The 12,166-nt window shown below is 41.9% G+C and overlaps 1 pseudogene; it reads right to left on the bottom strand.

The window, feature by feature from the left end:
* Nucleotides 1–2,334: 2,334 nt before the first annotated feature.
* Nucleotides 2,335–6,790, bottom strand: LOC120561076 (annotated as a pseudogene).
* Between the last annotated feature and the right edge of the window lie 5,376 nt (nucleotides 6,791–12,166).

Below are 12,166 nucleotides of genomic sequence, written 5' to 3'. Positions count from 1 at the left end.
ACAGACACATTGACACACACACACACACACACACACACACACACACACACACACACACACACACACACACACACACACACACACACACACACACACACAGCAGGCCCAGTTAGGAGGAGGACACAGTTACATTTCATAGCACCTACAATTATTACACAATTATTACACTCGGGTCCAGTAGACCGAACACCTCATATGTAGTAGTTATATGTAGGGTGTACCGTGTGCAGTCATTGAAAATAAGTCATTTTCTATGTTCTTCACAGAAAAATGAGCCGAGGCCAGTGAGTTTGATTTAGAAGAAATAATAAATATCATCATTTTTCTTTTAGCAAACATTGAAAACGGAGTCCCACAGTACGGCAGTGTATTGCATTCACCATAGAAAAAAAAAATTAGACACCTTATCTATCCTGATCTCGTAATTTTGACAAAAGATCTTGTAATTATGAGATAATTTTAAACACCTAGAAGGCGGCATAGTTGTCGGTGGGCCGCAGCTCAGTGATCAACTGTACCACCGAGAGGTAACATTAAATTCAGCTGGGTTAAGTTAGCGTGATACTTTTAATGTAACTTTATAGATAGTATTAGTTAATGGATATATCTGTTGAACTGATCCTGCAGAAAAACTACAAATAATGTCCAACAGATCAGAATGGGCTTTCCGCCAAAGTCCTGAGGTGCCTGTGCAAGTCGACAAACTGAAAACAATCCCATCTATAGAACTTAGACATTAGCATCTCCCAATATCTCAAACCCAAACCAAAATAAAAACGGATTAAACTAAACAGATGAAACATGTGTTGATATGCAATGAATAAATTGTAATACCTAGTGTGACCAGCAGAAGGTGTCTAGATGACCATGATGTATGTTGGTATTGAGAGAGAACGAAAAAGAGTAGCTATAAGCTAGGTTTTGGTGATGATGTTAGTTCGTACATTAAAGTTTGAGCACAAGCTCATTGTGGATTAAAAACTATGTCTCATCTTTAGGACACAAACAACACATGACGTAGGCCTATTTGCTTCCATGGCATCAGCTGGCCTGAAAGCTTCACACAAAAGCAGTTTTCTGTTGTTGTGAAAATGCATTCATCTCATAATTACGAAACGTTTCTCAAAATTACGAGATCAGGATCTTGTAAAATAAATAAATGAATCATTTTATGGCAGTCCATAAAAATGTAGGATGCCTATGCAATTTGGATAAAAAGCTGATCCTAAATCAATAAGAACATGTTGTGGCAAAATGATTTTATTGTACATCTTGCAATAATAATAATTCATTTTTGCATCTTCTTTTGTGGCATCTTAGCACATGAAAAAGAATATAAAACATATGTTTGAGGGTTACTAATGGAACTTGGTTTACATTTGGATTTAATAACAATAATTATAACTGGTATTATAGCAAATTTTTAAACAAAGTTAGAAGGTGTTTTACAGTAAAACAGCAAAGTGGTGTGTGTTTTGGGAAATTTACTAATTAACTAACATACATGCATATGTTTTTTTCAATTCAATTTTATTTATAGTATCAAATCATAACATAAGTTATCTCGAGACCTTTACAGATAGAGTAGGTCTAGACCACACTCTATAATTTACAAAGCCCCAACAATTCCAACAATTCCAGTAATTCCCTCAAGAGCAAGCAGTGCGACAGTGGCGGAGGAAAACTCCCTCTTGGGAAGAAACCTCGGACAGACCCGAGGCTCTTGGTAGGTGGTGTCTGACGAGCGGTTGGGGGTGTGATGAACAGTGGCGATAGTAGTCACATTAATAATGGAACAGTGACTGGATGTAGCGGGAAGCTGCAGGGTTCAGCAGGACGCAGCATGACATTGCAGGGCATCGCTGAGCTCAGCAGGGAGTGCAGCAGGACCCGCGGCGACAGCTGCAACCAGGTCTTGGTGCCAACGTTCTCCAAGGAAATACGCTGGGGGAAAAAAAAGCATAAGGACTCCGGGGAGTAAACTCCCCAGAAGCTAGGATTAGTAACAAGCATTTCTGGGACGGGCTGCACACAAATAGTAATAGTAATAGTAACAGTAATAGAAACAGTAATAGAAAGGGAGAGGAGAGAGCAGCTCAGTGTGTCAAAGGAAGGAAGTCCCCCGGCAGTCTAGGACTATAGCAGCGTAAGTATAACAGGTAACTAAGAGAGACAGGTCATAAGGAGAGGTAGCTTTTTCGGGCTTAGAACTCTCCCCCTGCCGGATCTGGCTTGGCTGGCCTGCCTCCCTCTACTTTGTTATGTATTATTAATCTAACAATTATGAAGAGAAGCAGTTGGGCCAGTTAGGTGAACACTGCAACTCCTCACTCCCTAACTATAAGCTTTATCAAATAGGAGAGTTTTAAGTTCATTCTTGAATGAGGTGACAGTTTCTGCCCCCCGAACCCAGATCGGGAGCTGGTTCCATAGGAGAGGAGCCTGATAACTGAAGGCTCTAGCTCCCATTCTACTTTTAGAGACTCTAGGTACCACCAGTAACTCTGCATTCTGGGAGCGCAGTGTTCTAGTGGGACAATAGGGTATTAGGAGCTCTTCTAGATATGATGGTGCTAGACCATTTAGAGCTTTGTAGGTCAAGAGAAGGACTTTAAACTCAATCCTGGATTCAACAGGAAGCCAATGCAGAGAAGCTAATACAGGAGAAATATGATCTCTTTTCTTATCTTAGTTCTTGTGAGAACACGCGCTGCAGCATTCTGGATCAGCTGGAGAGTCTTAAGAGACTTATTTGAGCAACCTGACAGTAGGGAATTACAATAGTCCAGCCTGGAAGTAACAAATGCATGGACTAGTTTTTCAGCGTCGTTTTTGAGACAGGATATTCCTAATTTTGGCAATGTTACGAAGATGAAAAAGGCTGTTCTTGAGGTTTGTTTTAGATTGGCATTAAAGGATATATCCTGATCAAAGATAACTCCTAAATTTCTAACAGTGGTGCTGGAGGCCAGGGCAACACCATCCAGAGTAGCTATATCTCTAGATAATGAAGTTCGGAGGTGTTTAGGGCCCAGCACAATAACTTCAGTTTTGTTAGGGTTTAACATCAGAAAATTATAGGTCATCCAGGATTTTATACCCCTAATGCACTCTTGAAATTTTGCTAGCTGACTGGTTTCGATCTGACTTATATTTGGCGCCCCATTAATAGACTGAGATATATTTGAGATCTCTGAAGCTAGTAAGTGGACGTTTTTTCAGCTATTTTTTAAAAACACACATATCTACTTTATAAAGGTATTTTAAAGAAAAAAAAACTAGACAAATTATAATTTCTTTAGATCTCATGACATATTTGACTTTTCCCTTATTAATCCACTACACAATCCTAGTATTTTAAGTATTATATTGAAACATTTAAGATCTGAGTTATTATTTCGTTTTAACATACCCTTGTTAAGTTTCTTAGCTCGCTTGCTTGTATTTTCAAACTTGTGTTTTCTTCTTTTAACGTTATGTTAAGATAAAAGGCCTTTACATTCTTCAAGTCTATCCTGATACAATCATCTTGTCACAAGTGCATGTATAAAGGTTGTTGGTCGCTGTAATTGTTTTCACTGTACATACTGGCTGATAAAAGAGTGATTCCTAAATTAAACTGCTATAGACATTGCGGCTCCATTAAAGACCAGGCAGAAGAAAGCCAAATCAGAGCCTTGGCTGAATGAAACAACCTGCACTGCCAGACAGGATTGTCGAAGAGTTGGAGCGAAAGTGGAAAAAGGACAAATTGCAAGTGTCTTTTCAAATATTGAAGGATTGCAGGCGTCATTACCAATCCATTGTGAAAGGCGCAAAAAGAAAATATTTTTTTCTGATATTGTTCTTCTAAAACTGTTGTAATCCCCGCTCTAAATGCACCACAGACTGTAATTGAGGCCTCTCCTGCTGTGTGTGAGGATTTTCTTCACTACTTCATTTATAAAGTCACTTCTACCAGAGCACTTATTTCACCTTCTGCTTCTGATCCTTTGGTGTTTGTGCCCTGCCGTACTTTGTTCGCACGTTTGAACCTGTGACCCTGCCTTTTGTGCAGGAAATTGTGGGACATCTGAAGCCCTCAGGTTCTCCTGATGATACTGTTTCGCCACGATTTTTTAAGGAGGTTTTTCCCACTGTTGGGCCATCTTGTCTCACAGTTATTAATAGCAGTCTTTACTCTGGAGTAGTCCCTGTAAATCTTAAACATGCAGTTGTGCTGCCTTTATTAAAAACCTGGGCTGGATCCTACTATTTTGGCAAATTTTAGGGCTAGCTCCAAATTGCCCTTCTTCTCTAAAATCTTAGAGAAGATTGTATATTCCCAGCTCATGGACTTTTTAAATGAACAAAATATTCTTGGAAATTTTTCAATCTGGTTTTAAAACATTGCACAGCACAGAATCAGCGCTTTTAAGATTTTTAATGATATCTTTTTAGCTACTGACTCTGGTCACTGTGTTATCCTTGTACTTTTAGATTTGACTGCAGCATTTGATACAGTGGACCATGACATCCTCATTGTTCGTTTGGAGCAGTGGCTGGGCGTCCGGTGGCACAGCACTGGAATGGTTCAGGTCCTACCTGTCACATCGGACTTTCTGTGTCGGCCTTGATGACTCAGTGTCCTCCACTGCTCCTCTCTCATGTGGGGTCCCACAGGGCTCGGTGCTTGCCCCTCTTTTATTTTCTCTATATCTACTCCCACTTGGTTCCATTCTCAGAAAACATGGCATTTCTTTTCCCCGCGGCCGACAGCCAGATCCGTCCCCCCTCAAAAAGTTTGATTCTTACTCTGTTAACCCACTGCTACAGTGTTTACATGACATTAAAGCTTGGATGTATTTAAATTTTCTAAATTTTAATGAAGAAAAGACAGAAGTCATGGTCTTTGGTAGCTCGTCTGTGACAACACTTTGAGACAGTAATCCAGCTTTGTGACCACTTCGGCTGGATTACTGTATTGCACTATATAGGGGCTAGTGGGTCCTGCGCATCTTCAACTGGTACAAAAATGCTGCTGCACGTCTTTTAACTGGCGCACAAATACGGAGCACATTTCACCTATTTTAGCTTCACTCCACTGGTTGCCTGTCCATTTGAGGATTCATTTTAAAATTATTTTATTTGTTTTTAAAGTCTTGAACGGCCTTGCCCCACCTTACCTCTCTGAGCTGCTGCGCCCTACACTCCTAGCCGATCTCTCAGGTCAGCTGACCAGCTGCTCCTGATGGTGCCTAAAGCTAGGCTTAAGCTCAGAGGGGACAGAGCGTTTGCCGTTCGCAGCTCCAAAACTTTGGAATGGACTGCCTCTGCACATTAGACAGGCCTCCTCTCTGTCTAATTTTAAGAATCTTCTTAAAACCCACCTCTTTTCTTTGGCTTTTAACACCAGGTAGAGTGTTGATCTTATGTATACTTGCATATATATATTACATTTTGTATTGTGTTTGTCATAATGTATTTTATTAATTCTACACTGTCTGTAGAAACACAAAGAGCACATTTACCATTAAAACTGTTACTTTAGTCAAACAAAACCATTCACTAAACTACGTAATTAAAGGGAACATTATAGAAAATATAGATTCAAATATTCTTCAAACAATCTGTTAAAAGGTAGATATACAATTATGTTTGGCAAACATAATGCTATCTCATATTGTATAATACCAGCTTGATTGACCTGCATGCATAGCAACAGTTGCTAAACTATAGTTGGACAACTGTTTTACATAATTGACATGAAACAAAAGATACCTGAACAAATGAAAAAAAGGGTACAGGATTAGAACTTAGAAAATAAATGTATTTTTTATTTATTATCAATTTATCTTTAAAGAGACATAAGCGGAGATTTTCAAATGTTTTCATAGCTGATTGAAAAAACACTGTACGCCAACATACTGTCACAATGTCTTGGCTCTGACACTGAACAATAATAAGTAACAGTGGTGTGGGAGTAGATGACTAAATGGAAGGTGATTATACATCAGGAATATTGTTTTAAACTGGAAAATGAGATCACCTGGTACTTCATATGGGAAAGTATAGGCTTGGTTGAAGTAATGGTATAAAACCTACTGCTAGCTTCACTTACTATGAAGCTCATCACATCATAATGTGCAAGTGAAGATTTGAGCAAAAACATTAATGAACTTAAATAAATGAATAATTGCATCTTGTTTTTTGTGACATCTTAGGATATGAAAAGGAATATAAAACATATGTTTGAGGGTTACTAATGGAACTTGGTTTACATTTGGATTTAATAATAATTATAAGTGGTAATATAGCACAAGGTGTTTTACAGTAAAACAGCAAAGTGGTGAGTGTTTTGGGGAATTAACTAATTAACTAACATAAATGCATGTGTCTGACTTTACAAGCCCTTACTGAAGGACACACAACCAAATTGTGCCTGCAGAGAAATGGTTGCTTTTCAGCTGAAATCTGCTTCACTTTCTCACGATTTGACACTATTTCACCAGGAACTGTGACCCTGACAATGCAGAGCCTTAAATGTACTGTATCTTTATTTACTGGCCAAGCAAGTTGTTGAAAACGTTGTTGGTGAATTATTATTTTATATGTGTATGTCTAATTTGTCTATGTGTGTCTTTGATTGATGACAATTTTCCACTATCCTCCAGAGATTACAGTGTGTTCCCCATCAGGAAACATGAATGACAATTGCAGGTAAAAAAATACAGGATAAACAGGATTAAGATGAAGTCAAAAAATTCCATGACCTGAGCTTCCCCGCCCATCTCCCTACCTGCCACGCCATTTCCTTATCAGCTCTGCAGTATTTATACCAGCCTCTTTCCCCCACTCTCTCTAACAGTTTGGCAAAGTTGCCTATTTGCTTTCTAGCATCTGTTACCTGGAACCCTGTCACCTGTCGCCTATCTTCCGTCCTATCTGCCCGCCTGCCTACCTGCCTGAACCTCTGCCTGATCCCTGGAATTTTGACCGGTGTAACTGTAAGTTTTTTTAACTTCCCCATAAATCCAGTGAACTGATTGTGTCTGCCTGCTTTTGTCTTATTTGGATCCTTTCCTTGTTTGCTCACATATGCCAGCATCGGTAGCGGACTGGCCATCTGGAATTTGGGCAAATGCCAGATGGCCGCACCCCTATGGGCCACTACTGATAGTTATTTTATGCATGCAGCTGCAAGGTGCGTGGAAAGTTAACTCGGAAGGCAGAGTTACTATTTTCCAAGCTAGGTTGTTGACAAAAATAAGGCTGGTGTGTTGCAAATGCCAAGGCCGTTTTTTGATCCCAGTCAGTCACTGGCCAGCATACATTTTTACTTCATTTCCAGCCATGACAGAGACGCTGGTATTGTTTTCACCTTGTGAGTCTGTGTGTCATCATGGGGTCCTAGCGGGAGTAGCTCAACATTTGATGTTCTGATATTTTCACCAGGGTTAGATTTTAAGTTATTTTATTACAGCAATTAACAGTTATTTTGTTCTGTGTTTCATCTGCAGCTGAAGCTGTGAGTATTGCTGCTGATGGCCCTGCCGGCTCTTTCCTCAGCCAGCGAGAAGAACGACGAACTAGGTAAACTAAAACTGCCGTTACAACTACTATTTCCCATTCTGCGGTTTATTTTCCAAGTGTCCTCATTTAAGCATCTCTTAAATGAATTCTACACAGAGGGCAACAGAAGAAAACTATGGCGCTAGAACAGTGACAGTACATTTCTGCATAAAAAAACACAAGGAGTTTGTTTTTAATGTTAACTGTTATTAATGTTTTTGGCAGCCTGTTTTAATTTTAGTCTAGTCTTTGTGTCAAGCTGTCATTTTAGTTTTTATTAGTTTTAGTCACGTTCATACTCATTTTAGTGTAGTCAAGTTTCAGTCGACTAAAAGTCTGAGCATTTTAGTCAGAATTATCCATGACCATTTGTCTAGTTTTAGCTAAGCTCGAAAACTGATGACATTCTAGTTTTGTCAACGAAAATTGTATTTTAGTCTCTTTTTAGTAATGCAATTCCTATTTAACCCAGTCAACATAGTATACATACCTAGTAGTATAGAGAAAACAAATACATTTTAGCCAAACCCATTTCAAACAAGGTTCTTATTATATTATTGTAAACTTATAGACTCAAGAATACATCCATTCCAGACATGGAAGACACTCTGATTTGAATTTACAACATATTTATTTTACCAACCAAACATGTTAGAAGTACACACATACATTTAAATAAAATAGCATCACGTGACAATGCCACAAACAAAATGTATACATTCAAGTTGTACCTCCTTGTGGCAAAGAGGAGGTATCAGAAATAGATACAGTGTCGGACAGATGCAGCCTCTGTAAAATCTAACTGTTGTAAATATTAAGTGGCATAAATACTTGCTATGATTTACCATAGTAAATCAACCTGTGAGTGAGTGACTTGACTGTCTGCAAAAGAAAAGAAAAAAAAAAAAGTCTACATAATCAAAACAGAAGTAGTCTAAGCAGTAGTCTCAGGAGGCATGTTAAAGGGGTAGTAGAATGATTATATAGGGTATTATACACTGTTCCTTAAGGTCTCCTAATGGGGTATGTAACATTGGTTGGGCTGAAAATTGCCAGAATGCTATTTTATTAGACCCTTAACTACCCTGTGAATATGGCTCTATTTGGAACAAGAGCTTTTCTTCCAAATATGGTATGCTCATTAATATTCAGAATGAGCTTCTGCGCTGATTGTTTTGAGCAAACTACATAGAAACACATGGGAGACTCAACAGCAGGTCTCATTGCAAAGTTATATATTGTTTGTCGGGCTATTACGTAATTAAATTCACTTCTGAGACTTTTTGCGAGAAATCAACTATATAAAGCTCAAATATGGGACGTTTTACGAAATTGATGGCTTATTGCAAATTTGGTAAGACTGTGTGTCGGAGTTCAGCTGCCGGTGCTGCCTGTGTTGCTGCCTCGCTGCACGGCCTGCCTTCCTCCACAGACCCGGCCTGCAGCTCCCCTCTTCCTGCTAGCTAAATGGCCCGTGTGTGAGAGTGATAGCGGTCAGCGAGCTTTTTACACCAGCAATCTCTTACAATAGTTCCAGTTAATCTTGGCTGGCTGTCAGCATAACTAGCTATATTTACAGTTTGAATTTTGTCACGCCACTTATACAACATATCTCTAAAGGTCTTATAAAGCTAACAACGGTGTCCGATTTCAAGTTAATGAATTTTTGTGAACAGTGGGGGTTTACGTTAGCTATGACTGTCCCTTCAATCCTAGCTATGTGTAGCTAGCTACAAATCAGGGATAGTTAGATTAATTGCGGCGTAATTTCTTTATATTTACAGTTTGAATTTCATCACGCCACTTATACAACATCTCCCTTAAAGGTCTTACATGACCAAGATGGCGCCGCAGACGGTCGACTTGGTGTGTTTGGCGTGTTGTTTTGTTTTGTGTTTTAACTTTGTTTTTGCGATGATACCCGGATCGCTTTCTCCAGAGAAGAGCTCTTTAACATCAGGGAAACAACGCCAGAGGATTTATTTCCTACTTTTCTTCTCCCTTCACTGGAAATTGTGGACAGTCTAGTCAAAGGTGCGCTCACCTTTGCTCACGCAGTGAAACGCGAGGAGAGGGAACGGGCTGGTGCGCTGGTGCGTCTTTCGCCAGCCAGGATTACGCACACCGTTACCGGGCACATTTCTCTCTAAGCGTGCGCTCACTGCCCAACAAACTGGAGGAATTACAACTGCTGTTGGTTGGAAACAGGGACTTTTCTTCATCTGCTGTTTTGTGCTTTACGGAGACGTGGCTCTGTGGATTAATACCGGACTTGCGCTGCAGCTGGCAGGCTTCCAACTCTACAGAGCGGACAGAGACACAGACCTCTCCGGCAAAACTAAAGGTGGAGGAATCTGTTTCTACATCAATCGGGCAACGACGTGACAGTGATCCAGCAGCATTGTTCTCCTGACCTGGAATCTTACATCATAAACTGTAAGCCTTTTTATTCACCCCGTGAGTTCCATTCATTCATTCTTGGTCGGTGTTTAAGCCATCAACGCGTAGGTTGCACAGCCGCATGCTTGCCGACACGATACTATGTGTGGAGCGGACCAACCCGGACTCCCTAGTTATTGTCCTTGGTGACTTTAACAAAGGAAACCTCACTCATGTACTCCCTAAATATAGACAGCATATTAAATGCCCGACCAGAGAGGAGAACATTCTGGATCACTGTTACACCACAGTCAGGGATGCTTATCACGCGGTCCCCCGTGCTGCACTGGGACACTCTGACCACGTCATGGTTCACCTGATCCCCTCCTACAGGCAGAAACTAAAGCTCTGCAAACCTGTAGTGAGGACATCAAGGAAGTGGACCAGTGTAGCTGTGGAGGATCTCCAGACGTGCTTGGACTCTACTGACTGGGATGTGTTCAGGACTGCTACCAACAGTCTGGATGAGCACACAGAGGCTGTGACGTCATACATCAGCTTCTGTGAGGACTGCTGTGTTCCATCATGCACCAGGGTGAGTTTCAACAATGACAAACCCTGGTTCACAGCCAAACTCAGAAGGCTAAGGTTGGACAAGGCAGAGGCGTTCAGGAGTGGAGACAAAAACAGACTTAAAGTAGCAAAGTACAAGTTTAGCAAGGCGGTAAAAGAGGCTAAACAACGGTACTCTGAGAAACTCCGAAACCAGTTCTCAGCAAACAACTCTGCTTCTGTTTGGAGAGGGCTTAAACAGATCACCAGCTTCAAGCCTAAAGTCTCCCACTCCACCAACGACCGACGCCTAGCCAACGAACTCAATGAGTTCTACTGTCGCTTTGAAGGACAAAGGGTTGGTCCTGTAACCATCCCCCTCAACACCTCCCAACAAAGGGTCTTCCCTGATTCCATCCCCGCGACACCTCCCAACAGCTACAGTGCATCACCTCCACATCCCCCCACCTTAAAAGGTCCCCTCCACCTCCCCACCGACCTCAGTGACGACTCTCTTCATCAATGAGAAAGACGTCAACAGACTGTTCAGGAGACAGAACCCCAGGAAAGCTGCTGGACCGGATGCTGTCTCCCCATCCAGCTTGAAGCACTGCGCTGACCAGCTGTCTCCGGTGTTTACAGACATTTTCAACACCTCTCTGGAGACATGCCATGTGCCAGCCTGCTTCAAGACCTCAACAATCATCCCCGTTCCCAAGAAGCCTAGGACCACAGGACTTAATGACTTCAGACCCGTACGCCCTGACCTCTGTGGTTATGAAGTCTTTTGGGCGCCTTTGTGCTTTCACACCTAAAAGCCATCCGACCCCCTCCTGGACCCCTGCAGTTTGCCTAAAGAGCCAATAGGTCTGTAGATGATGCAGTAAACCTGGCCCTACACTACATCCTCCGGCCCCTGGACTCCACAAGAAACTACGCCAGGTTTGTGGACTTCAGCTCTGCCTTTAACACCATCATCCCGGCTCTGCTCCAGGAGAAGCTCTCCCAGCTTGGTGTGCCTGACTCCACCTGCAGGTGGATCACTGACTTCCTGTCTGACAGGAAGCAGCATGTGAAGCTGGGGAAAGACATCTCCGACTCACAGACCATCAGCACCGGATCCCCTCAGGGCTGTGTTCTTTCTCCTCTACTCTTCTCCCTGTACACCAACAGCTGCACTTCCAGTCACCAGTCTGTCAAGCTTCTAAAGTTGTCCGGACAACACCTCCCTCATCGGACTCATCTCTGATGGTGACGAGTCCGCCTACAGTTCGGAGGCTGACCACCTGGTGACCTGGTGCAAGCAAACAACCTAGAGCTCAACGCTCTAAAGACAGTGGAGATGGTTGTGGACTTCAGGAAGAATTCAGCCCCACCTGCCCCTATCACACTCAGTGACTCCACAATTAACATTGTGGAGTCTTTCCGCTTCTGGGGACTACAATCTCCCAAGACCTCAAGTGGGAGCTGAACATCAGCTCGCTCGTCAAGAAAGCACAACAGAGGATGTACTTCCTGCGGCAGCTGAAGAAATTCAGCCTGCCAAAGACAATGATGGTGCACTTCTACACAGCCATCATTGAGTCCATCCTCACATCCTCCATCACCATCTGGTATGCTGCTGCCACTGCCAAGGACAAGGGCAGACTGCAGCGTGTCGTTCGGTCAGCTGAGAAGGTGATTG

Source organism: Perca fluviatilis, chromosome 6 (genome assembly GCF_010015445.1).
Source record: "Perca fluviatilis chromosome 6, GENO_Pfluv_1.0, whole genome shotgun sequence".
In the NCBI taxonomy this organism is placed as follows: Eukaryota; Metazoa; Chordata; class Actinopteri; order Perciformes; family Percidae; genus Perca; species Perca fluviatilis.
Note: the sequence above shows the minus strand (reverse complement) of the source record. Positions and strands in the feature narration are given on the sequence as shown.